Genomic DNA, 26938 nt, shown 5'->3' with positions numbered 1-26938 from the left:
GGGTAAAGGCAAACTACCGGTGAAGCAGTCCTCAACCAGACTGCGGTCCAGCTTCTGCACGGCCAAACGTAACTCCTGAAATGCGATGCAAGGGATTCAGGACTTATTGCTACCAAGTGCTCGATACAAGCAAATGAAAGTCATTTCTGGAGGAAGAAAATATTGTCTTAGACTTCTAATTCTTTCAACACAGCAATTTAAGAAGTCAATGCCCAGCACACAAAGATAATTAAGCACGAAAGGAGGTGAGACAAGGAGAACCAGCAGCAGCTTCCAAAGGAAGCAGAAAGCTCTAGGCAGTGCTCTGATAGGACTACAATGCCAGCCCCAGTGGGAGCCACATATGTCATTTTAAATTTTCTGGTGACCATATTTAAAAAGTGAAAAGAAGTAAAATGAGTTTTTAAAATATTTTCATTTAGCTCAGTATATTTTCACTCACATTTTTATTTAACCTAAATTATTATTTCAACATGTAAGCAATATAAAAATTAATCATGAGATGTTTGACATTTTTGTAGTAGATCTCCAAAATCTGATGTGCATTTTACACTTATTGCGTATCTCAGTTCAGCCTAGCTATATCTGAAGTGCTCAATAACTAAATGTGACTAGAGACAACCGTATTAGATCTTACAGCTTTAGAGTTTAGAATTATCAGGAAGAAATTTTAAAATAACTATGCTTACTATGTTTAAAGAGCTAAAAAAGATGGGAAAAATTTAATATAAGACAGGAAATTATATAAAAGTGACACAGGACATTTGGAATCATCTACAACTGTAAACTAGAATAACTGAAATTAAGAACTCAATAGATACCTGAGGAGAGATGTGGTCAATTGGAAGGTGGGTCAGAAGAAATGGTTTGGAAGGAGGTATAGAAAGATTGAAGCATGAAAAAAAACAACAGAAAGAGGAAGAGACATAGCAGGCACATGTGCTTTATTCACATTTCACTGGAATCCTACAGGGAGAACGGAAAGAAATTGAGAAGTCATATTTGAAGACATACTGGCTAAAAATTTTCAAAACTGATCAAAAGTGTTGTCAATCTGTCTTTCCATTGAAGGCCAGCATATCAATGGTTGCTTTAAAATATTTTCTCCGTTAAGTTTTTCCTCTTTGAAGATCTTGAAGATATTCTGCAATTTCACCACAACATGTCCAGGAGTGGATTATTTTTGTGCATCTTACTTGGGATTTATTGTGTTTCCAGAAATTGAGGATTAATGCTTTCTATCATCTGGAAAATATTTAGCTGTCAGCTCTTTGACAATTTTCTCTCCCTCATTTTCTTTCTTCTCTGCTTTTGGAAGTCATGTTAGATATAAGTTGGACCATCTCATGGTATATCCATATCTTTATACCTCTCTGTCTCAGAGTTATAGAAGAAATTCTCTCCACTGAATTTTAAAGGATTTTTTTCAGATTAATCATCCAGTTCAATGATTTTCTATCCTGCTATGTCATATATGCTGGTTCACCAGTGTGTTGAGTATTTAATTTTAAGAAACATATTTTTCATTGCTGGAAGCTCTGTTTCGTTCTACTTGAAATATAACTTATCTTTTTTTATAATGCCTCATCATTTACAATGTTTTTTATTCCATCCTGCATGCCTTTAGTGATTTAAATATACATATTTTTTACAGTTCTATTAATAGTTCTAATATCTGAAATTCTTGAGGACCTAACCTACTGTGTTGGATTGGCTTATTTCACTAACTGTGAGTTTAAATCCTGAGCTTTTCTTGGGCAGGGCTTTATCTGTAGGAAGTCTCTACAGCCTACTTGAGGTTCTGTGCACCCCTCTTCTGAGGGGTACTATGTCTGATTATGCTGGACACCCTTGGGTTTCTCCTAGCCAGGAATCATTTTTTATGTTAATTTTGTGACTTGGACATTTCTGGGTCACTCAGGAATGCTCTTCAGACATAAGAAAAGATGAAATATCGCCACTTGTGACAACGTGGATGAGTCTTCAGAGTATCATTCTAAGTGAAATAAGTCCGACAGGAAAAGTAAAAAACCTGGCTCAGTGGTTCGAACCAGGGGATCGTGGTTCGAGTCCCGGTCACGGCACATGCCCGGGTTGCAGGCTCGATCCCCAGTCAGGGGCGTGCAGGAGGCAGCCGATCCATGACTCTCTCATCACTGATGTTTCTCTCTCTCCCTCTCCCTCCCTCTCTCTGAAATCAATAAAGATATAAAATAGGGAGAAACAAGATGGCCCGTAGGTAACAGCTGCACCCACAGCCTCCCACAACCATATCAAAATTACAACTAAAATACAGAACCATCATGACTCCTGAGATCTAGCTGAGATCTAGCCTCCTGAGATCTAGCTGATCAGAAGCCCCACAACCAGGGAACTGACGAAGCACCGAGACCGGGAGGAGGGGCGGAGACGCGGGCGGATCGGGGCTGAATCGAGGAGACGCGGCCACGGGCCCACCCCTGGAGCCGAGGAATAAACCCAGGAGGGGAACTCAGCGGTGGAAGTTTTTCGGACGAGCGAGGGGTCCCAGCCCCACAGCAGGCCCCCAGCCTAGGGTTCCAGGGCTGGGAAGAGCCGCCCCCACAACTCCGGGCCCTGAAACCAGCCGGGGCTGTCGCTGAGGGTCGTGGAGGCTGCGGGAGCCCCAGCAGCTCCTCTAAAGGGCCCGGCACGGACTCACTTGGACGCTCCCTCTGAGCCCAGAGCCGGGCAGCAGCTGGAAAGGACCCGGGACACTCGGGGAGGAACTAACCTGCCTGAGATCCGGGTGAGAGGTGGAGGGCGGCTTCCTCCCGGGCAGAAGGGCTGGCAGAGGCCATGGCTCCTTTGGCGAGCCCTCCCCGCACACAGCCGGCAGGCAGGCGCCATGTTTGAGTCGCCAGCGCCTGACGCACACCCTTGGCCCCGCCCCGTGATTCCCGGAGGCCCCGCCCCTCCCCACCTGCAGCTCATCCGGGCCATTTCCAGGGGCTTTTCTGTGCAAGTGGCCTCTCGAGCCTCATGCTTAGGACTTTCCTAAAATCTCTCAAACATGCAGCAGCTGCCCCATACGGCTTGATAAGCGGCCCCAGGCCTGGCACTAGCGGCAGCTGCATTGGCTCATAGCTTGGCCTCTCCTGGGCACCTCCAAGCCCAGCACAAGGAGCAGCCAACTACAGTTTGCTGTGTAGCTCATGCTGGGTGGCCCTGGGCAAGGCACTGGCACAGGCTGACTTTGCACCTCCCAGGAGGCCCCAGAGACAGTGCACCTGGTGGTCAGACTCGACCACGCTGGATTACAACCCTACCACATCCACGAGTGACACTCCAGGGGCACACTTGGTGAACACCAAAGCCCCACTGAAGTAAATCCTGCTCCATAGGGGTGTCTCCAGCACAGCAGCTCTTTGGCTGTAGCTGCAGCTGGTCCTCACGGCTGATTGGCCTGGGGGTCAGTTCCTCCCAGTGACACCAACAGCAACCAAGGCTCAACTACAACAGGACAGGGCACACAGCCCACACGGGGGAGCACCTAGAAGGCCCAGCTCAGGTGACTGGGGAGGCTGAGCCACTGGACCCTACAGGACACCTACTACACAAAGCCACTCTACAAATTCCAGGAGACATAGCAGCTCCACCTAATACATAGAAACAAACACCTGGAAGCAGCCAAAATGTGGAGGCAAAGAAACATGTCACAAAGGAAAAAACAGAAGAAATCTCTAAAAGAGGAACTAAATGAAATAGATCCAAGCAAGCTAACAGATACAGAGTTCAGATTTTTGTTTATAAGGATGTTTAAGCTGACTATTAGGGAAATAACTGAGAAAATCGATAACATAATAAAGTACCAATTTTAAATGAAAGCTACACAAACTGAAATGAAGAATAATTTACAGGGGGTCAACAGTAGAGTAGTGGACGCTGAGAATCAAATCAGCAATTGGGAACATGAGGAAACAAAAAACACCCAACCAGAAGAGCAAAAAGAAAAAAGAATCCAGAAATATGAAGATAGTATAAGGAACCTCTGGGACAACTTCAAGAGGCCCAACATTTGTATTATTGGGGTGCCAGAAGGGGAAGAAAGAGACCAAGAAATTGAAAACCTACTTGAAAAAATACTTACAGAAAACTTCCCCTACCTGGGGAAAGAAATAGCCTTACAAGTTCGGGAAGCACATAGGGTCCCAAACAAGAGGAACTCAAAGAGGCCCACAGCAAGACACATCATAATTAAAATGCCAAAGGTTAAAGACAAAGAGAGGATCTTAAAAGCAGCAAGAGAAAAGCAGTTAGTTACCTACAAGGGAGCACCCATACGACTGTCAGCTGATTTCTCAACAGAAAACCTTGCAGGCCAGAAGGGAGTGGCAAGAAATATTCAAAGTGATGAAAAGCAAGAACCTACAACTAAGATTGCTCTACCCAGCAAAGCTATCATTTAGAATGAAGGTCTGATAAGAGCTTCCCAGATAAGAAAAAGCTAAAGGAGTTCATCACCACCAGACCAGCACTACAGCAAAAGTTGAAGGGTCTTCTTTAAGAAGAAGCTAATGAACAAGAATCTGACAAACTAAGTAGATCCAGAGACATTGGCGCATGCAACAGACAATCATATTTCAGAGGAAAGAGGGAAGGGGGGTGAAGGGTGGGAAGAGATTAACCAACGAAGTTGTATGCATATATGCATAAGCCATGGACACAGTCAGCAACGGGGTGAAGGCCTGGGGACCGGTGGAAGCGAGGTGGAAGGGGTCAATTGGGAGGAAAAATGGAACACCTATAATGCTCTCAACAATAAAGATAAATTTTTTAAAAAACAAAACATACATATATATATATGACAGACTATTAAAAAAAAAAAGTCCTGCAAGCAAAAATCAAACAGAAAAGCACACTCCTTTGAGGCAAGTTTTACTTTTATGAAGACATAAGAAATATTTTGACAGTAATTAAAATGGAAGGCATTCTCTAACAAGAGCAAATTTTTCAGCATTTTTTCAATATTGTGGGGGAAAAGTAAGAGGAACTGCTCCATAATATAGCAAAAAAATCTAAAAGGTTGGAAAATAAAATTATTATCTGATTAGTTAAATGCAAGTGTAACTAAATGTTTGGCACATGCCCACTGATAAAGCAAAACTTTTCATGAAAAAATGTGTATTGATAGCTTTTCTTTTTATGTCCATACATCTTTTTTCCCAGGTAGATATTAATTTCCACTATTGACAATTTCACTCATTATTGCAGAAATCAGAAGCTTAACTGTTATTCATCATCATCGCTCTTGTTCTTTGTTTGTTGGAAAGGGAGGAACCTTAGCCAAATGCTTTTCAAAAGAAGAGTTGAAATCATTTAATTTCTAGCAGAATATTTCCTGATTTTCTTGCTTTGCTGTTGCTATGCCACGTGGTGTCTGCCAGCTAGAGCTGAACAGTCAATTATGCAGTTTCTAGGCAGAAAAATGCTCACATTGCAAGGAAATGTCTAAGCATCCCATGAGGTAACTCTAATAATGTGTATTTTTGTCACTCCTTTGTACTCTTAAAGGTACAATTCTCCAGACTATATGTTTTCCTATGGTGCCACTCTGTATGTTAAATCCAAAATTAACGATTTCTCATCAAAGGCACAGTGTTGCTATAATTCACACAGTTTAGGTATGTTATAAAAATGTATTTTAAACTCTTTAAAATTATTCATTAAGCTTCTGTTAGAGCCCTAAAAACATCTAGTAACATCTGATTAATTCAGCTGAGTTCAGTTTTTGAAGGGTGCTGTGGTTAACAATGTGGCTATTTATTGTTAAAATTCTAGAATTAATATAAGTGTTCGCAATGACTAAAAGGGATTGGATGTTTTATTAAAATATCTATCATACAATAAGTCTAGGATTATGTGGACTGATTTTATGAAATTTGTAAAATATAAAAATGATAGTAAGCAAAAGTGACTTACTCCAGTTCCAGCATTCACTTTGTGTAAAAAAGCTAAAGCATGCTCAGTGAAAATATTATTCTTTTGTTTCCCTCTGCAAACCTGAAGATACCACTGCTTGGAAATCTGATTCTGTAGAATCCACAGGTCGGTGCAATGATTCATGGCTGAGGTAACATCATTCATCTGTTTCTACTTCCATAGCCTGGAACATGCCTTAGGATTTGGCCAAATGTCTCCGTGTTTCTCATGTACTCCCAAAGATAAGTGACTCTAAATACTTGGATTTAAAAAGAAGGAGAATATTGTCCATAAATGATTACCGCAATAAACTTGATTTTTATACAAGGTGGAAGGAGAGAAGACCGGTAGTGCTAAACAAAAAACAAAGAACTCGTCACACCTAGAAGTGCATCTAATAATCTATTGGTTTATAACGTTTTTAAAACCTTCCTTCACCTCTCTGAGACTATGACTGGCAACCTAGTATAGTACAAAATTAACTGAACAGAGGTGAAAAATGAGCACAGTCTTCCTGCCCCTCCCCCAAGTGAGCCCTGAAACTATAGAAATAAGAAGCGAGCGGATTAACAGCAGACTTCTCAACCGCAGCCCTGGCTGCAAGAGGACCAAGGTGTATTATCTCCAAAGACATGAAGGAAAGTGCTGTGGGCCTAGAACTTTATATCCAGTCCAATTATCACTCAAATAGCAGATAAATAAATAATAAATAAATAAATAAATAAATATAAACAAATGAATAAGAGGGTATGTGTATTAGTTTTTTTTATTGTAGCCATAACAAATTTACCTGCTTGAATCAACACAAATTGATTACCTCATGGTTCTGAAGGTCAGAAGTCTGAGTTGGCTCAGTTAGTTTCTCTGCTCTGGGCCTCACAAGGCCAAAATCAAGGTGTTGACCAGCTGGGCTCTGAGCCAGAGACCCTGAGATGAATCTGCTAACGAGCTCATGCAGATTACTGGTAGAATCCAGTTCCTTGGAGTTTCAGGATTGAAGTCCTGGCTTCCTTGCTGGCTGCCAGCTGGGGGCTCTTCTTGACTCCTAGGGGCCTCTCTCCTGGCTTTGCATATGGTCTCCTACATCCCAGAGCCAGCAAGAGTGGATGAAATCTCTCTTGACTTCTTCCACAGCATCTTTCTTGCCTCTGGTCTGATAAAGTGCTTTTCTTTTAAGGGTATGTGTGATTACATTGGCCCACTCAGATAAGCAAGGATAATCTCTTTATTTTATTTTTATTTTTAAAACTAATCTCTTTATTTTAAAGTAAATGATTAGTAACCTTAATCCTATCTGCAATGCCCTTCACAGCAGTACCTAAACTAGGTAGTTTTTAGATTGTACATTTTTCATATTGTACATTAGAAAATGGTTAAGATGATAAATTTTATGTGTTTTGATCACAACTTAAATTTTTCACAATATTTTTTCAATAGGCATTAATATCTTGCTCATGCTGTATGTCCAACGTGGGTCAGCAAGAACTCTGCTCATTAAAAGCAAGGACAGCATTGAGAGCCCTATTCCTGGAAATCTGTAGAAATCTATTCAGTGAGATTGGCACATCCTACCCCCACCAACACAACCAGCCTCCCCACCCCACATCTCTTGATGTACAGAGGCTCAGCAGAACATGTTTGATTTAGACAGCAATGTACCTGGGGATAAAAATGCTGAGTCATTTACAAAGAGCGAGGCCACGGTGGTATCAGACACTCTTCTTTTTTATCCCTCTTTGTTAGCAATGAATTAGATATTTATCTGTGAACAAAATCACCTTTTCGGGTGTTGTGGGATCTAGCACCATACGCTAAGGGACCAAGAGGAAGTCTCATCCACCTGTGCATCTGCTAATAGGGGACAGATTCCAGCTCAGGCCGAGGAACCTGCAGAGACCCCTCTCTCTGCAGTCAGGGGGAAAAACCTAGAGGGTGCTGACTTGAGCAGATACCCATAGATGGGAGAATTTGCAGAAGTCCAGCCTTCTCTAGGGCAGATTCCAGCAAGCCACTGGAAGAAAGAATATATGACTTTGGTCACAAAGTAGTGGTAAGAGGAACTTTCCCACAGCTGCCCCCTCCCACCAAAGGAAACACTGCCCCAGGCTGATATAATTGGGGGTAGGGACATCTGGGGAGTAGGAGGGGGAAAGGGTGTAAGTTAGTGCCCTGCCTACCTCAGTTGTGAGAGATGTGGCTGGAGAAAACCCCTTTCTCTCTAGCAACACCCAGATTTCTGAGGTGGTACCTGCATGAATGGGGGGGTGGGGGTGGAGAAAGTGAGAAAGAGGCAGATAAAAATGTAGTTCCTGGTGACTGCACTGCAGCACAAACAGGGAGTACCACACCCCAGGACCCCTACCAGGTCTGTGAGCACCCCAACACTGCAAGTGCTAAAGCCACACCTCCCCCCACTCTTCAGCTGACTCCTTGTGTGAGCTTCTGTTTGTGACCTGGGAGAGCCCCAGGAGACACAAGTGCACTCTGAAAACAGGCCGTGATCCAAGAGCAAGGGAGAAACTGGAATTACATATCGCCACCTTCTGGAAGAAGGGCAGTTTAGCTGGCCTGATGAGATAGGAAAAACAGAAAACATAAAAGCTTAAGAATTCTGCCATTAAAAGAGCAAGAAGAGTGGTGTAGGTGTACCCGTAGAGAAACAGAGAAAACCTCAGATAATAACACCACCATCTAACAGAACACCCCACCTGAAGGTAACTAGCAAAGATTTCAGGAGCTGTGTAATATCATATGCAAGAGCAGCAACTCAAAACTACAAGGAACATCAAAAATCAAGGAAATATGCCATAGCAAAAGAAAATAAAAGTACTCCATAGACCAAGCTCAAAGGAAAGGAATTTGGTAATCTAGCTAATAAAAAATTCAAAATTGCTATTTTAAAGAAACCCAATGAGCTACAAGAAAACACAGAAAGACAATTCAATATAATCTTGAAAAAGTATATTATCAAAATCTGTTTTTTAGCAGAGACAGAAATCATAAAAAAGAACCAAACAGGTTCTTGAGCTAAAGAACTCAATGAAGGGGGGGTGGGGAGGGCAGGGAGGTACAAGAGAGCATATCTGCAGTAGAGTAGAGCCAATGGAAGTGAGAATAAGTCAGTTAGGGGACAGGAAATTTGAAATAACTCTGAGGAGAACAAAGAAAAAAGGAAGAATAAAAGTGAAGAAAATCCACATGATCTATGGGATTTTATCAAAAGGAGAAATATTAAAATAATCAGGATTCCAAAAGAGAGAAGGGAGCAGAAAATTTATTTACAGAAATAATAGCTCAGAACTAGCCCAAACCTGGGGAGAGAACTGGACAAATACATGAAACTAATAAATCACCGTTATCTCCACGTAAAAAAGACCTCTAAGACACATTGAAACTGTCAGAATCCAAGAAAAAGAAAGCATTCTAAAAGCAACTACATAAAAAAAAATTTTAAATGTATGTACAAAGTAACCCCCACTGGGCTATCAGCCTTACATCAGCAGAAACCCAAAAGGCCAGGATAGAGTGAAATGACTTATTCACAGTGTGGAAAGAAAAGTGTTGCAAACCAGGAATACCCAGTCTGACATTATCCTTCTAATATGAAGGAGAAATAAAGACTTTCCTAGATAAGCAAAAGTCTAGGAAAGTCTGAGAAAGTTCATTACTGGAACTGCATTGCCAGAAATGCTGGAAGGAGCGCTTCAAGCTGAAATAAAAAGGCACTAAAGACCAACATGAAAACATATGAAAGTGTATAATACACTGGAAAAGTGAGTATACAGGAAAGCTTAGAGAACCCTAAATCTGTAATAAGATGGTATGTTAAGGACATAAGTTTAGTATAAAACTCAAAAGAGTAATTATAGCTACTATAATATGTTAACAAATTTGCATTAAGAAGAGGTAATGAAGCCAAAAATATACAATGAGGAATAGATGGGAGGAGCTTTTGTAGACAAAGTTAAGTTGCTGCTTAAAATGGACTGTTTTATCTGTGAAATGTCTTATGTAAACTTCATGGTAACCGCAGAGTGAAACCTAGAGCAGAGGCACTCAAGACAAAGATGGGGGAAGAGCATCCGAGCACAGAAAACCCCCAATTGACACAGGTAGGCAGAAACAGAGGAAAAGAAACAGTGGAAATAAACAACCAGAAACAATTAAAAAGATGCATATGACAGTCCTCACATGTCAATAAATCTAAATGTAAATGGATTGAGTTCACAAAATAAAAGGCACAGAGTGGCTTTCATCTCTGCTGCTGACACGCCGTCCAGAATGAGGAAGACCCAGAAGCGTCAGGGCCCCTGAGCCTGAGCCTGGGCCAGGGCTGTTGCATCAGCAGGCCCCAGAAGCCCCTGGGACGCCGACGTGATGCTGGTGGCGAGCACCGTCACAGCATCAACTACAAGGATCACTCAGGTCACGAGCAAGAGGAAGCAGGGCTTCTGAACGACTGTCAGCTTTGATCAACTGTGGCCCTTGGTCCAGGAACTGACCCGGGGAAACACTCCCAAAACAAGATCAGAGGTGCTCCTGTCACTGGTGAGGTGCGATCCAGCTATCACAAAGTTCTGGGGAAGGGAAAGCTCCCAAAGCAGAGCGTCATTGTGAAGACCAAGTTCTTCAACAGGAGAGCTGAGGAGATTAAAGGTGTTGAGGGACCTCTGTCCTGGTAGCTTAAAGCTCCATGGAGGGAAGTTCATTAAATGGTTACAAGTGCCTTTCTCTTCTGGTCTGAGAGTAGGTTCTTTGGCACCTCTACCTACGTACCTGCCTACCATTCTACCTGTACATCAAACACCTGCCACATAGTTGCCACCTCTACCCTTCTCCAACACTGGGTTTTCTCCTTAATCAGCCACCACCATCAGCCCGCCTATTCGGCAACAGCCCCCCACGGGGCACAGGGTAGCTTCTGACAATCCTCTGGCATCGAGGCCTTTTTCTTCCCCCAGCCGGCCTGGCACACCCCCGTATCTGTTATGCACTTTCTGATGCTGGGTGTTGAGCTGAAGGACACAGACAGGACATATCTGGAGACGTGCGGGTTCCTGCCAAGCAGAGGCTGCATGGTCCTCCTCAAACAAGAGAGGGGCACTCGCCTTCACCTGCTGGAGGAAGGAGTTGGGAAGGGTTAGTTCTTCCTCTACCAGCCCGGCCATCAGAGATGGACCAAAGATACCTATGGTTCCTTTTCTTTCAACCCCAACTCTTACCTGCATTTTTCCTTCACAAATGCTCCCTCTCGTCGCTAAAAATTCAACATTCCTACCAATGGACAACCATAGTGTGAGGTTCAAGGCCAGGGCATGGAAACACATTTCTTAATTATACCAGTAGTAGCGGGAAGGTCAAATCCGTCAGTCCTCTGGGAATGAAGGTGCATGCCAGAAAGGCCTGGAAAAGGCAGAAGGAAACTGTGGAAGACCTAGTGCAAGAGTATAATACGACACTGCTTCGTATTTAACCAGAGCCTTTCAAAGGAAATATTGAAAGACCCAGAGCCGAAATGGAACAGATATTGTAGGACTAGGAAGCTCTGCATTTATGTAAATATCAGAAGTTGGTTCCAATGAGCAGACCAGCAGTGGGGACAAGGCACAGAGGACACCGCAGGACCCGGGGATAAGAGGGGAGCAGAGGTATTCTGCTTCCCACTGGGCTGTACCTTCAGAGCTAGGGTGATTCTGCCTTTCCCTCCTGTTTTAGTCAGGATTCTCCAGAAGCAGACTACAATGATGTGGATAGATAGACAGATAAACAGAAAGATAGACAGAGAGACAGATAAATAATAGAGTATAGGTCGTGTGATTATGGCGGCTGCCACGTCCAACACCTGTAGGGTAGGCCGGCAGTCTGGAGCCGGGTGAGCCCGTGGGGCACATGAAGACTGAAGTCAGTCGCCTGGAGAAGTCCCTCTTCCTGGGAGGGGGCGGTGGTCAGCTTACTGCTCTGCTCAGGCCTTCAACTGATTTCTCAAGGCCCACCAACATGTGGAGGGCAACCCCTGAACTCAAAGTCCACCAACTTCTTACACGTCTGCAGGCTAAATTAGCATCTCCTCTCCCCTCCCTGTGTCCTAGCACCCTAGTCCACAGGCAGAACATCACAGCTGCAGGAGGGGCATCTATATTTTGCGCTGCATACTTCACGTGGTCATTGGAAACACAATGTGTCCCTTTTGTGAAACAGACGGCAATGCATGCTGACGCTCAGTCATTCTGTGCTAAATTGAATTACCTTGGGGAACAGGAGCTGAGGGCGATTCTCCTCATGTGTGGGTCTCACTATGCATATGACCATCTGTGGGGAACCAACCCCAAACTTCAGAAGAACCCTCCCTATTCTCCTGCTCCCCAGGGGAATTCAAGTGATCACAGAGGATGGAGCAGCAGAAGGAATTACATCCTGCAGGATAAAAGTGATAAAGGGACACTTTGTACCCCCAGTGACCCCATGCAGTGTGGAGCACACAATACACAAACACCCTCACCAAGTGCAACAGTCTCACTGTGGACTCAGGTGTTAGGAAGCACAGGAGGAGATAATTTAGCCTGAGGTGGTTCAGGAAGACATAATGGGAGGTGATACTTCTGTTCAGCTTTAAAGCAGAACCAGCTCTTGGTGATGAGACAGGACGTGCCAGCCAGAGGTAGGAGCCAGAACAGAAGCTTGGAGGCATGATGCCGGGACCAGCGGGTAGGCCAAGGCGGCCATACCACAGGGCAGAGGAGAACAGGAGATGACAGGTGGGGGCATGGGACAGGGTGGAGGTGTGGGAAACCCCAACAGAAATCATGAGTTCCAGAAGCAAAATATACCAGTAATACACACACACGCACACCGCTTAGAGGGTTGATCCATCTCAGAAGAGCTGCAAAGCCCTTCTCTCTGACCGGGTTGCATGGAGGCCCCTGCATCACAGCGAGGGGTCAGGTCTGTAACAGTGCATTTGCACACCTCCCATTGCAGGCCTGGCTGACCATGCTGCTGAGGTGGACGAGGGAGAACCTTGTCCCTCTGGAGCACAGAAGGGTCAGTAGGAAACAAAGGGGCAAGGCCTGTCTTTATGCAAGAACAGGGTCTGAGGTGGAAACAGGGGAGACCCAAGTTTTCCACATCTGAATTGCATTTATTGAGGTATTTCCCTTCATACTTCAAATCCTGAAAATTGAGTGTTTCCTAAATTCTCACTTTTAAAAACTTTTCCAAATTTTTTCAAACAAGAAAAATCTTACAGGTGCAGCTAGAGAAAGTCTATTCCTCAGCTATGGGCAGTGAGCTGCTATTATCCCATCACTGCTACACTCTACAGAGTGCATTTCCTAGAAACCTGGGCACTTATACCACCCCCAATACAATCATCACATAGATTTCACGTCAGTACGCTGGGGCCATCACATCCCTAGTCCCACCCAGGTTCACCAGGAGTGTCCTCTATTCGCCATGACGTCCAGCAAAAGGCTCTGATGGATTGAGACATTTCCCATCTCCTTCTCATGCCAAAGTTGTGGTTTAGGAGTGTTTTATTTGCCCCTTCTGTGCTTTGTATACTTTTTAAAATATCTGGAGAGATTTGTATTTAGACGGCCACTGTTCTTATGGGACAACCAGAAATCAACATTAATATATCTCCCAGATCTAAAAGTTTTCATCCAGCAATTTGGTTGTTTCCTGTTTGACAGTGGTTTAGATTATTTAGTCATCCAGGTAGAAAGAAATAGAAATGTTTTACCAACATTTTCCATAGATTTTCCTTTTGCTGGGTATTTAATGTGTTGCTAATTTTTTGCTATGACAAAAAAATGCTGCAACAACAGCAGCAGCAAATATCTACATACATTTTGGCCCATGTTTGTAAGACTGGAACTGACTCTCGGAGTCCCTGGGGGAATGCGCATACTGTCCACTGCCCTAGACACTGTCAGATGGTATTTCAGAGCTGATTCATCCCATCCATACCCATGCGACCATGCAAGGTAACTCCTGCTGTTCTATTTCCCATCCAGTGGTTAGGGTTGGCAAATTTAAAATTATTTCACAATTTTGTGGGTGTGTAAGGGTATCTATTGGACTTTTCATTTGTGTTACCTTGATTCTTTGTGAGATTTTCAATCGTTTCAAAGTGTATTTTCCATCCATGAACTCCTCAAACCTTGCTCCTACATCTTTGGAGAATTTACAGGATCCAATTTATTTCTAGGAGCTCCTTACATATCCTGGACACTGATCCTTTGTCATAAGGGGATTAAACAACTTTGAGAAGTAGAGATGTTTCAGCCATAAGGACTTACTTCTCACTGAAGGAGGGGAGTGGAGGGATGGCGATCACAGGGAAGTCACTGCCTGGGTGGAGTGTGCTGGGATAAATCAGAAAAATCCTCATTCCTTAAGGTCCATATGAGGATTTTGTCCACATCTCATGATGAGACTCAGATGGTAAATTCTGCTTCCATACCAATCTAGCAGAATCCCTGGTTTTATTTACTCTATGGCGTAGACAAACAATGATCATCTAAAATTCTGTGTGTATCAAACACAATTCCTAAGTAAGTATATTTTATAGTAATATTTTATAGAGAGATATACAGTTAAAAAGCATTACATAGGGGAAAGTTCCTAAAAGTAACTATCATAAATATCATTTTTCCTTGTAAAACCTGGTGAGGTTCGACCAGGACATACAAAGAATCCCTGAGGTTCTGAGTTTTCACGGGTGTTTCACTATCAGCACCATTTGCAAGAACAAGGTCCCGATGCAGATCCACCCACTTTCCACAACCAAAGGGAACACGGAAAATCATCTCTTTGGTGAGACTTCTTGTGCAAGCAGTGAGAAGACTAAGTGCAAGAGCCCAACAATTCCACCAAGAAAAAATGGAACCAAATGTGGGAAAAAGTGCAGAGTTGACATATCCCCCATTGAATACAGGACAGGGATATTGCATCTGCTGCATCCTCACAATCCTCTGGAGGTCTCTGCATTTGCTGCGAGGACTGCAGCTCCTGGAGGTCAACACGTAAACAGCTGGAGCCGGAAAGGCAGCCAACCAGAAGGGACAGATGTTGAACTAGATCACACTCTCAGGAGCTTCTGAGCAGCAGCATCTTCTGTCATCAGAAAAGAAACACGTGTTTGTCCCACCAGCTCTGGAAATCCTGGGTCAGTTCCCCTGGGCTACCGACCCCATTCACTTCCATCTCACAGCCCCACCCTCACTGAGATGCATGTATTTCCCCTCAATTCTCACCACCAGCCTGGGTCCTGCCCTCCTTTACCACATGACAGTCAGACCCAAGTCCTGTTAATGACAGGTGGGGCTCAGGACTTAAGGTGCAAATGAATTGCTCTGCTCCCTCTACTAAAGTCCTGATTCTAAAGCACCCATGGGCGCCCTGTCCAAACAGAGGGGCCTGCATCCTGGTTCCTCTAGCACTGGGGAGGGTTGCAGACAAACATCCGTCATTCCCCTCCTCTCTCCTCGCCCTAGTACCAGCACAGGACTCTGGGAGTGACTGGCCCTGCCCTGCCCATCCATCCTTGCTTGTCAGCGTCAGCATCCAACTCCACTAACAACTCAGCCACACTTAGCTCCCGAGTCACCTCTGCTCAAGGCTGGGGCCCCTCTTTGCCTCAGAATCTGGAGTGTGGGGGAGGCTGGCTGCCAGGGGACTGCACCAGGGCTCAGCCAGGAATCCCAGGGGTTCACTGAGATCTCACCTCCTTCTAACCTTGTCCTGCACAGTCCCTAAGGTTAGCCTGCTGCCTTACCTGACGTGCTTGAAGCAACGTTTTCTGGGAACTCAGCCATGAGCTCCAGCCTTTCGAGTTGGGTCTGCAAGGCCTTCCACCCCTCTTCCTGGGATTACACCCAGGCCCCTCTCCTCTTAGCTTCCTGGACACTCCCTTCCCCTGGACACATCACATGGAGCCACCATGCTGCTCTCACCTGAATGTGAGTATTGCCCACGTCCTGTGTGCCTGCTGTCCCCACACCACCCACACTGGGCCCAAATACACTCTCCCAAACAGAACGTGAGCCAGGACTGCAATCACTAAACCCCTTTAGCATCAATAGGCCTTAAGCCTTGGCGTGGGCCCCTCTTTTTCCCACTGGCATTAACAGTAAGGAGACAGCAGATCTCAGGGCTGAACTTGTCCAAGTTATTGCTACCAAGCAATATGTGTTACTCTCCTGGTCTCATTTCCAGGAGGAGAAATTTCAGTGAGAGGGCAGGGGACAGGCTGGGAATTCACCTTTCCCTGTCCTCACTCAGGCCATCCGCCCCTCACTTCCCACTTCATTCTGTTCTTAGTACCTGTTACCAGCCAACTATGACCAAGCAGGTGAGGATCACAGAGACAATCAAGGTGATGTGAGTGTTGGTTGTGGCTTTGGATGGGGCTGGGGCTGGGGCTGTGGCTGTGGCGGTGGCTGTAGTTGGTGCAGCTGAAATGGAAACAAAAGAATGACACTCTGTGCAGAACGCAAATCTCAGAAGATGCCTCCTCTCGCCTGCTGCCCCCGGTAATCCCACAATGCACACAGTTCCTACCCCTCTAAGTGTGGCAGGCACTGTGACAGACCCTGGGGCGGAACAAAGAGAGGAGATGGGCCCTGTCCCCTTGGGGTTCATACATTAATGGGGGAAGCAAGGGCTACAATATACCCAGTCACTCCTGCTGCGACAGAAGAGGAGACATGAGTAAGGAGGCTGCGCAGTCCTCTCAGGAGCTGGCTTGAGGTGGACTTGAAGCATTTCCAGAAAAAGACCAGGTGAGACGCAAAGGAAAGTGATGCTGAGAAGACAGAACAGCACAAGGAACAGGTCTGAAAACAGAGAGACGCCCTCATGTTTGGGCAGGAGGAAATCCACAGAGCGTGGCCCAAGTTATTTGCAGTGGGGGAGAGACGTGAGGAGGGAAAGGGGGCTTGTGGAACACACCCACGGCCGTTATTCCCCAAGAACTGACCACGGAGGAGTCACACTTTCAAACACACACACATTCACACACACACACTCTCACACAGACACTGACACACATGCTCACACCCAGACACACTCACACACACACATGCTCACACTCACTCAGACACTCATGCACACACACTCACATACACTCACACACATGCTGACACACACACATGCTCACACTCACTCAGACACTCATGCACACACACACAATCATACACACTCATACACTCATGCACACACCCACTGCGGCAGTTCAGTCTGTCCTCGAGAGAATGGCCCCTCCGTCCCTGTGTCCCCTTACCTGTTGTCTCCAGCTCTTTCTTCCGGGGCACCAGGAACTGCAGCCAGCCCTGGCAGTCTCTCGTTGAGTAGAAATTGAAGGCCTTGGTCAAATCATCGTCCCTCTCCCACTCGTCTTTCATCTGTTCACCTCGGGAATTATTGGCTCTATACTCTCCGCTCTCAGCGTCAAAGACAAGGAGCCTCTGTCCGTCCGAGAAAAACTCCCAGGATCCCTTGGTGCGTCCACCGGCTGTGCACTGACAAATCAGACTGACCTGCAAGGCCAAAGGAGCTGCCCCGCAAGAGAGACGTCAACCTCTGCTCTTGACAAGTCCTTTGTCCCCACCTGGGGTCCACCCTCCTGAACCCTTCCACTCCTGCCCTGTTCTCCCCAACCTTTCTGCTGGGCCACCCGAGAAGGCCCAACATCCAATTTTATTTTTCACGTGACTACAACCAATATAGCTAACCCCACAATCTACTCACTTCTGCAGCTGCATTTTCTAACTTACCTCCGTCTGCATATTTCTCCGGTTCTATGTCAGACAGGTGCTGCCTGATCAAGTCCCCCATGTCCCTCAGCGTCTTAGTCTGATCTTTCCAGGCATCTGTGCCCATTACCTCCTCCCTCAGGAAATCCATAGATATGACCTTATCATTTTCACAGTCATAGAAGAGATAATTCTTTCCATCCAGCTGGCCTTGAACCATACACCGTGGCTGTTTATTGAAAGCAATGCTGAAATCATAGTGAAGACGGTGATCATCTGGAAAGAAAAAATGCAGGTGAAAGTTGGGTTGGCAGAAGAGGACCCAAGGCACTACCTCCCCCATCTCTGTGACAGCAACACCTCAGCCCCTGCCCCCGATGGCTGGGCTGGCAGAGCAAGGACTGACCCTGCCAGGCTTCTCCCTTCACCAGGTGAAGGCTAGTGCCCCTCCATTGCTTGAGGAGGACCAGCAAGCCTCTGCCTGGCAAGAAACCACACATCTCCAGATATGTCCACTCTGTTCACTAGGACAATCAATACCCATCATCAGCCCATAACCAATGCAGGGACATGCCAAGTGGCTATGGAGGAAAGGTCTCGATGCCAAAGGACTATCAGAAACGAGACCAGTGCCTGCAAGAACATGGAGAGCATGTAGGGGCCGCTCCTGAGGAAGCTGTGACAGTGGGATGGGGGATGTAGACAGATCTCCAGGTTAAAGGAACAGTTTGCAACTGTGGGTCATGAAGTAGCACAGCCCTGGGAGATGGTGCTAACCTGCTGCTAGGATGGACCTTGCAAGCTTGGAGGAAGGCATGGCTACAGTGCATGGCACAGAAAAGCCGGAACTTCTGAGGCAGGTGGAAGAGGAAGGGATCAGAGGGCTCAGAGAAGTGGATATGCCAGGGGGGACATAACATGCAAAGGCAGAAAGTGTCCAGTCAACCATGCTCCATGGGGAAGCCTGAAGCTAGACTCGGGTTGATCAAGCCGATGGGGAAAGCATGGAGGAGAAGAGCACCAGAACTCTCCAAAAGCTCGCTGATGACTTTGCTCAAGGTCAGGAATGGTGGTAGGAGTTGGTGTTCCCCAAAAAGGCTGCCAGTAGTAATGGGGATGGAACACATTGAAATGATAAGTCACAGGTACAGGTGCTTTGTCAGGAGCAAAGGAGTTATGAGCATCACAATGACTGGGAAGGTGGCAAATGCAGCCAGGGCCTCAACCACAGAGAGCTATGACCATGGCTCACAGAACAGGGGGATCCTAGAGGCAAAATGGATGGACATTCAACCTGGGTACTTACTGCTGGATTTAAATAATTAAAACAAACAGAGACAAACACAAGGATTGGTGATCAGGAGGCTGAAAGCAGCCTCCCAGCAAAAGACTGAATCCTTTGCCCAGTTCCCAGAACTGAGCCACTTCTCAGGCCCAGAACTCACTACCAGAAGGAGGGGCAAGGCTGCAATGAGGAGGGGCCTCTCAACACCGCACCAAGCGCAGAAGTCCCACAGGCCTTCCCCAAAGACCCATGTGGCCATTGACTCAGGTTAGTGTGCACTGGGTAGCAGAAACGACTTACGCTCTCATATTTGATCCCGTGTATGAGTTGACATCATCCACAGGGATCTAAAGTGATGCATGGGGCCAGGGAATGGACACACACCTGTCCCAGGTCCTGCTCCCAGGCGTGTTATTGGTCCATATCCACACTGTGGTCCTTATCATATTTCCCAGATGTGTAATAGGAATAGAAAATCTTTGTAGTTATTGAATTACTTGTGGGCTCAGGGCTACTACCAAGGCAGGGAAATTTAAGTACAATATGGGCAAACTGTCTTCCCTTTGCTCTAAATAGAATGCTAAACCAGTATTTTATCCTGGATAATATGAATGAGAGGAGGACCAACCTTAAACCCTTAAGGATGCAGGACATGATCCCTATCCTACAGCCATTTAGTAACAATCTGGTCTGGAGACTTTCTCTAATTATCTAGCTGCCAAAGAGTTTAGCCTGTGCAGACCACAGGTCTCTTTGCCACTACTCACCTCTGCTGTTGTAGCAGGAAAGAAGCCACAGACAATACATGAATCATTGAGTGTGGCTGGACCTGCCCCTCGGGCCCTAAGATCCACAGAATCTGGGATACTGGAGGCATCAGTGCGAGGGAAAGTTGCTATCTGGACTTGAAGGCATCCTAATGGGAGAATCATATTGCAGATCCATAGGGGCTGACGAAGGCCATACCCCTTCCAACAGGGAATTCCACAGCATTTAAAGAGGTCTGGTAGAGATGAGGCCCCTGGCTATGGGATATCACAGTCGCCCATCATGAGCGTCATTAGCTAAGGCAGGCCGAGTGCTCATGAGACACTGTGACTTTTCTGGCACTGAAATGAGCAGGGTCACAGGCAACAAATGAGATACAGAAGCAGAGGCCCCAATCTTGACACCAAAATGTACCAGCACCACCCTATGCTCACACCTGTGGCTTCATGGAGTGTCTCTAATGGCCCCCGTCCACCAATGAATCCAGTCTACAGAGAGGAGGGGAGCACTGACCCCTGTCTGTGGGACCCACATCCTCTCACATTCACTCCACCCAGAAGCCACAGGTTCTTCAACACTCAGCAGAGGCACCCTGGGAGATGATTCCCTAGGGGCGGGGTCACCCATATAGGGGACTCCCTGTATACCCTAAATCTGGGGTCAGGAAACTAGCAGAGTGGCCACATCTGGCCCCCCAATTGTTTGCATCTTGCCTTTGGCTGCTTTGGCACCACAAACGTGGAGGTGCCTAGTGCATACAGAGATACCAAGAGGTCTGCAAAGATAAAAATATTTACTACTTGCCCTTTATAGAAAAAGTCTGCGCACTTCTGCCTTAATCTACGGCCTTCATATGATGCTGCCTCCTCCGTGGGTGGAAAATGTGGGTTTGGGATGAAAGGGTGAGAGAGGGTGCCCTTCCTCACCGTCATTCCCAGGTCATGCCTGTCCCTCCTGCCCTAGGTTCCCTGGGCCAGGTGCACAGGCTTTTGCAGGGTGTGCCCTCAGGCCAGGGCACAGATATGCCACCTGGTAGAGGAAATGATTAGGGCCACTTCACAGATGAGAAGGTACTGGAGGTACTGGTGGTCCTGGGACCCCAAAGAATTGGGTAGCAAAACGGGGTGAGCCGGGGAGGGGAGCAGCGGCTGCGGTGGAAGAGTAGTACTGAATGGGACTGGGCTTGGCTGCTGGCAGAGCGGCTGGGAAGGTCAGGGCTGGAGAGCAGCGGCTCATTAGGGGAGGCGCCGGTGCAGTCAGCTCAGCCGGCCGCAGGTGCCACGACCTGCCCGCAGCGCGGGGTTGAAAGGGGGCGGGCGGTGCAGACGGGGGCTTGCTGGGGAACGTCCTGTGAGAAGGGGAGGGGCGCACGGGTGTCTGCCTGTGGGTGGCGACCCTGAGGAGACGCCCGGGCCCTGGGACAGGGGCTCCCAGTTCCCCAGAAGCAGGACTTGCACCCGGGGCAGGAGGGCGGCCTGGGGATGTCACGCGCCCGTGGCAGCAGGTTCTCGCCGCGCCCTCCCCCTCCCTGCTCGCTTCCCTCCGGCGAGCTGGCCCTGTCACTTCTAGCACCTCTGGTGGTCCTTGTTGCCTGGACGCCGAAACCTGCCCCGGACGCCAAAACGGAAAAGAGCGGATGGGGGGGGGGAGGGGAATCCGCCGGAATCGCGGGGATGGCCCGTGGGGGAGGGGGCGGCGCGCGCGGGGCGGCGGGGGGCGCGGTGCTACCGGCGAAAAGTGCTGGAACCGCCTTGGGGGCTCCGTCCCGAGCGGGAGCTTAAAGGGCCCAGGCCGGTCCCCCTCCGCTTCCTCCCCTCCCCGCCCCCAGCCCACTGAAGGCTGCACCCTGAACTCACCTCCGTGCGCCCAGAGACAGTCAGCTGCCCACGGACAGTCGGGCAGCACAGCCAGAGCCGCGAGGACGACAATGAACTCGGAGCCGGGGGTCCTGGGCATGGCGAGCGGCGGTGGGCGCGCGGCGGGGGCCGTGACGCGCGGGCGGCGTAGGGAAAGCCCGGCAAGCCTCCGCACAGCGCGATCTGCCGGGATGTGCCCTTCGAGCCGCAGAGATAGCGGCGGGGGCGGAAGTGCCGCGGGAGAATGCGCCGGGAAAGCCGGGCGTCCTAAACTCGGCGCGCCCCGCCCTCTCCACGCCCGGCCGCCACCTGTTTCAGCGGACGGAGCTCCACCTGGAGTCGCAGAACCGGGGCTCCTGGCTTCAGAGGCGGGCCGAGAGCTCAGAGTTTCGCCGTAAACTCCGAGGCGGAAAGAGCGGCCGGCGATTGGCTCGGCTCTCAAGTCAGGATCTCCCGCCCCCGGCCGCGGGCCCCGACTGCGCCGAGCGTGCCGCGGACACCGAGCCCTAACTTCAAAATCACCGCCAGCCCGAGCTCCCCGTCCCTGCGCCTGCGCGCGTCCCGGGCTGCAGGAACCAGGGCCCCCCAGCGGTGGGCGGGACCCGGGTGTTCTCCAGGGATCGCCAGCCCCGGCGACCAGCAAACACGCCCCTACCCTGCTCACAACTTGACCGCAAACCACAAAGCCCCCCCCCTTGAAGCCTTCACCCTGGACCCTCCCAGCGGCTCAGCCAGAGGGCTCCAGGACCTGCAGCCCCAGGCGCTCATTTCAGACGCTTTCCCTCACCAACTACTGCTCCCCTTCCAGCTCGCCCCGTTTTATGACCCAGTTCTTTGGGGGTCCCAAGAACACAGGTGCTTCCAATACCTTCTCGTCTGTGAAGTGACCCTAACCGCTTCTTCCCCCAAGGGACACCTTATCCCCTGGCCTGAGGACACACACAGCAAAAACCTCTGCGCCTGACCCCGGGAACCTAGAGCAGGAAGAACAGGAAAGCACATTTTTTCAAAGTATGATCCTGGGAATGATGCTGAGGAAGGGCACTCTCTCTGGATCCTTTCATCCCAAACCCCCTTTTCCACTCACCGAGGACCCACAACATATAGTCGTTGATTTAGGCGAGAGTCTGCCAACTTTCTATCTAAAGGACAGATGGCGAATGTTCTGGTCTTTGCAGGCCACTTAACTCTCTGTCTCTATACACACTACACATCTCCACCTTTATGGTGCAATAGCACCCCAAGACGACATGCAAAGAAACGGGGGACCACATATGGCCCCTGTACTACTTTGCTGACCCAACATTTAGAGTATATAGGGTGTCCCAGGTTTGGGGGTCCTGACCAACCAGATGGCTGTGTGCTGAAGAGCCAGAAGTTGTCACCATCCTGCCTGTGGCTACTGGGTAGTCGTTGTGAGAGGATGTGGGTCCCACAGGAACAGGACACTGCTCCACTTTGTTCCCTAGGCTGGATTCCTTGGTCCAAGAGGGTCTTTGAGACACTGCAGGCAGTCACAGGGGCAGCCCAAGGGTAGTGCCCATGCAACATTTCTGGCGTTGAGATCAGGGACACTTGTCTCTACATCTTGTATGTTCCCTGTGACCCTGCTCCTTTCAAAGCCCAAAGAATTACTTCTCTCTTATGACTGCTGGGCCTATCTGACCTCATGTCAGTCATGATGGGCAACTCTGATAGCCCACATCCAGAGGCCTCATCTCTACCAGGTCCTAGTATTTTACCAGGAGCCTCTTCAACTGGTGTGGGTCTCCCTGCAGCAAGCCTGAGTAGTTGCAGCAGGCTTCTGTCTTCAAAGCCTAAACTATTTAATACATACCCATCTATAGAAAGTCTTCTCCAGGCTGGCAAAGGGATAGAGCTAGGAAAAGGATCACACCCCCGCATCCTTAGAGAGGGTTTAACGGTGGACACTCCTCTGTTATTTCATAGAGAGTAAGATACTGTTTCAACCACCTACTTGGAGGAAAGAGGAGAAAACATAAGAAGGTTGTAACTGAATTTCACTACTGTGTAGCCCTGAAACCACAAGTAACTGGCTATCAAAAAGGTTTTCTATTCCTGTTACAAATCCGGGGAATGTGAAATGACCACTGTGTGGTTGCTGAACCAAATGACACCACTGAGAGCAGGGCCAGGGACAGCTGTCTGTTCATTACCTGGGCCCCACCCCCATGCACCACTTTCATAACAGGGCGCATGATGATACCTCTCGTCTCCGGGGATGATGCCAACTCACACACTAGGTGCAATGTGGGTGTCTGGGTAGTTTGTGCTTCCCAGTGTAACTTACCTGAGTCAATGGCCATATGGCACTTGCTGTCAACCCGAAGGATCCTTTCTCATTGGAATCTGGCCTCTCCTGCTGGTAATGGGTTACAGGTCTCAGAAGTGGCTCCTTTCTCTAAATTGGCAAGGGATAAAGCCTCTGTCTAGAGAGGGTGCTTTTAGCCTCCTAATTATTTATCCTTGTTTTGTCTTTGGTTTTATTACTTAAATCCAGCACTCTCTGGGTTGGCTGTACGTCCACTTTGCCCCCAGGATCACTGTGTTCTATGAGCCAAAGGGACAGCATTCCTGGGCCAGGCCCTTGGTTGGCATTCTAACCTTTCTGATCACTTCAATACTGGCACTCTGCCTGCTTGTGACAGCTGAGCACCTATATCTCAAATGTATTATTTCAGGATATTTTTTTAGCCCCATTACGACAGGGAGCCCATTTCTGGAAAACCACCTCCCCCTGAACACCACCTCCACCTGTGAAGACCAGCCATCACAGACAGCCATCACTGAGCTTCGTGGCAGTGGCGGTGCCCATCCCACCGTCGGGGAAGAAGAATCTTTCTCTACCCTTCTAGGTTCCTCTGACTGGTCTAATAATGAAATTAACATGAAACAGATCCAATGAGAAAAGCAAATTTTATCTTTGTACATAGGGGAGGTCAGAGAAATAGGACTCTGAGGTGACCAAAGTAGGCAACTTTTATACCTTTTCACAAAACAAGCCAAAACAAAAACAATAAATTCATGAAGAATTGACAAGACAAAGGAGTTTGGACCTGGAGTAGTAAAGTAGTACTGAAGTAAGGAGGTTTGCTTGCTCAGCCTTCTTGGCTCTAATTGCTCTATGTGTGGTGCTAAGGATGTCTCTCCCTCCTGCTTTTAGGACAAAGCAGGGTCAGAGTGTCCTTGCACCAGCTGTCCTTAAGTAACTTTCATTCAAAGTGATCAATTGCCAAAGTGACACATTTGGGGGTGGCTTACCTAGAACCCCACCATCACTATGCATTCTTTATTAGTTTGATAAACAAAGTCCTTCAGACCTCCCATGGAGCACAGTCGGCAGACATTTTCTGGTTGTTCTGGCTTTTCATGCTGTATCCATTCTGACATGTGGATTTCTTGGAGCCTTTTGAGCCCATCCTACACTATCTACCTTTGAAGTTCCTCATATTCTGTTCCATGCAGTGTAGCCATTCCTTTTACAAAGCTCCCAAGACCTGTCCTAGTAGCAGACAGGCTCCATCCCCCAGGGCTGTGCTAAACCCCTTGACACATAGCTGCCACCTCTACCCTTCTCCAACACTGGCTTCTCGCCTCTCTCCGCCACCACCACCATCCCGCCTATTCGGCAACAGCCCCCCACGGGGCACAGGGTAGCTTCTGACAATCCTCTGGCATCGAGGCCTTTTTCTTCCCCCAGCCGGCCTGGCACACCCCCGTATCTGTTATGCACTTTCTGATGCTGGGTGTTGAGCTGAAGGACACAGACAGGACATATCTGGAGACGTGCGGGTTCCTGCCAAGCAGAGGCTGCATGGTCCTCCTCAAACAAGACAGGGGCACTCGCCTTCACCTGCTGGAGGAAGGAGTTGGGAAGGGTGTCAGGAACCAGCCTGAGAGACGAACAAACCTGAGCTCGAGCAGTGGGAATGAAACAGACAGACAAAGTTGTGGGATCAGGAGGCCTGCCCTCCAATGAGCACCCCAAATGGCTTCAACGCCTTCATGACACAGTGAGTAGCAAACAACTGGTAATGCGGTGAGGGTGATCCAAAGTAGTTCCCTCAAGGCCGCATGAACCCACCTTCAGAGTAAACACCCTGCCTCCTGCACACGTGGGCCCAGACCTTGGTCATTTCTTTATTTTGGCTCCTCATGGGAACTTGTGGGGAGGGTCGAGTCTTTGACTCCAGACCCTCAGGTGACGTGGATCATGTCCAGACACGTCATCGGCTCCGAACATCTCCCCTTTCTTTACTTTTTAATTTGAGCCAGTGGAGTCCTGTATGCAGCTCTGAGCTGCTCTGCATTCCTGCTTGGACACAGACTGGGAATAAACATAGGAATATTAACACTACAGCCAACAACATAATACCAGAGTAGAATAATGAAGATAAACTATGCCCAGAGAGAATATTAGAAAACTTGTCCAACGGGTCTTTTGCTAAACCTGCGGGTGAGGTATCCAGAGGAGGAGCAGATTCCATAGCATTTATATCAGCATGTAAGTGGCAACATCAATAGATACATTATTTTGATGCCATATCCCCATAAGATGGTTTTTAATCCTATCCCACCCCCATTCAGAGAGATTATATGGTTTCTTAGTCTGGCCCCATGTCGGCACAGCTGCCTCTTGAGTCCCTCTTGCTCTCCGGGGTCTTCTCCGGGGGTGCGGGCGAGGGTCGTGAATGGTCAGCTTCTTCATTCTGCCAGTGAGATCGATCGGCTCCGTGATGTTTTACCAGCCGCTCCGGTAACCATCTAGGTCGGTTCTGATTCCTGGGAAACACACAAACATGACCCCGCCCCCAGGCAAGCACGGGATCCGGTCTGCTCCAGGCGTTGGTGATCGGATCTCTCCACTTAACCTCAGCCTATTTTCCACTGGGGGGTCTCCAATGCCGCTCAGCTGCTGAGAAACCTTCTGCATCCGAATTTTTAAAATTAAGGGTAAATAAACACATTGTATGAGGGAAACGTATTTATACGTTTTACGTTGACTGATAGTAGAGCGCGATAAAAACTACCCGCAAACAATGTGTAAAGAGAGATTAAGTATATTACTAGGAGAATGGCAGGTATATTCCCCCTTCTTTACTTTTGCAATTTGAGCCTTTAAGGTCCTGTGAGCTCGCCGCTCGGTTATTCCCTGGCCCTGAGGATTATAAGGATTGCCTGTGATGTGAGTAATTTGGAAAGTTGCACAAAACTCTGTAAAAGTTTTGCTAGCATATGCAGGCCCATTATCAGTTTTTATAATTTTTGGAATGCCCAAAATGGCAAAACATGATAATACATGATAAATAACC

The sequence above is a fragment of the Miniopterus schreibersii genome (genome assembly GCF_964146895.1).
Source record: "Miniopterus schreibersii genome assembly, chromosome: 6".
NCBI lineage: Eukaryota > Metazoa > Chordata > Mammalia > Chiroptera > Miniopteridae > Miniopterus > Miniopterus schreibersii.
The sequence above is the reverse complement of the archived record's forward strand: the minus strand, read 5'-3'. Positions refer to the sequence as shown.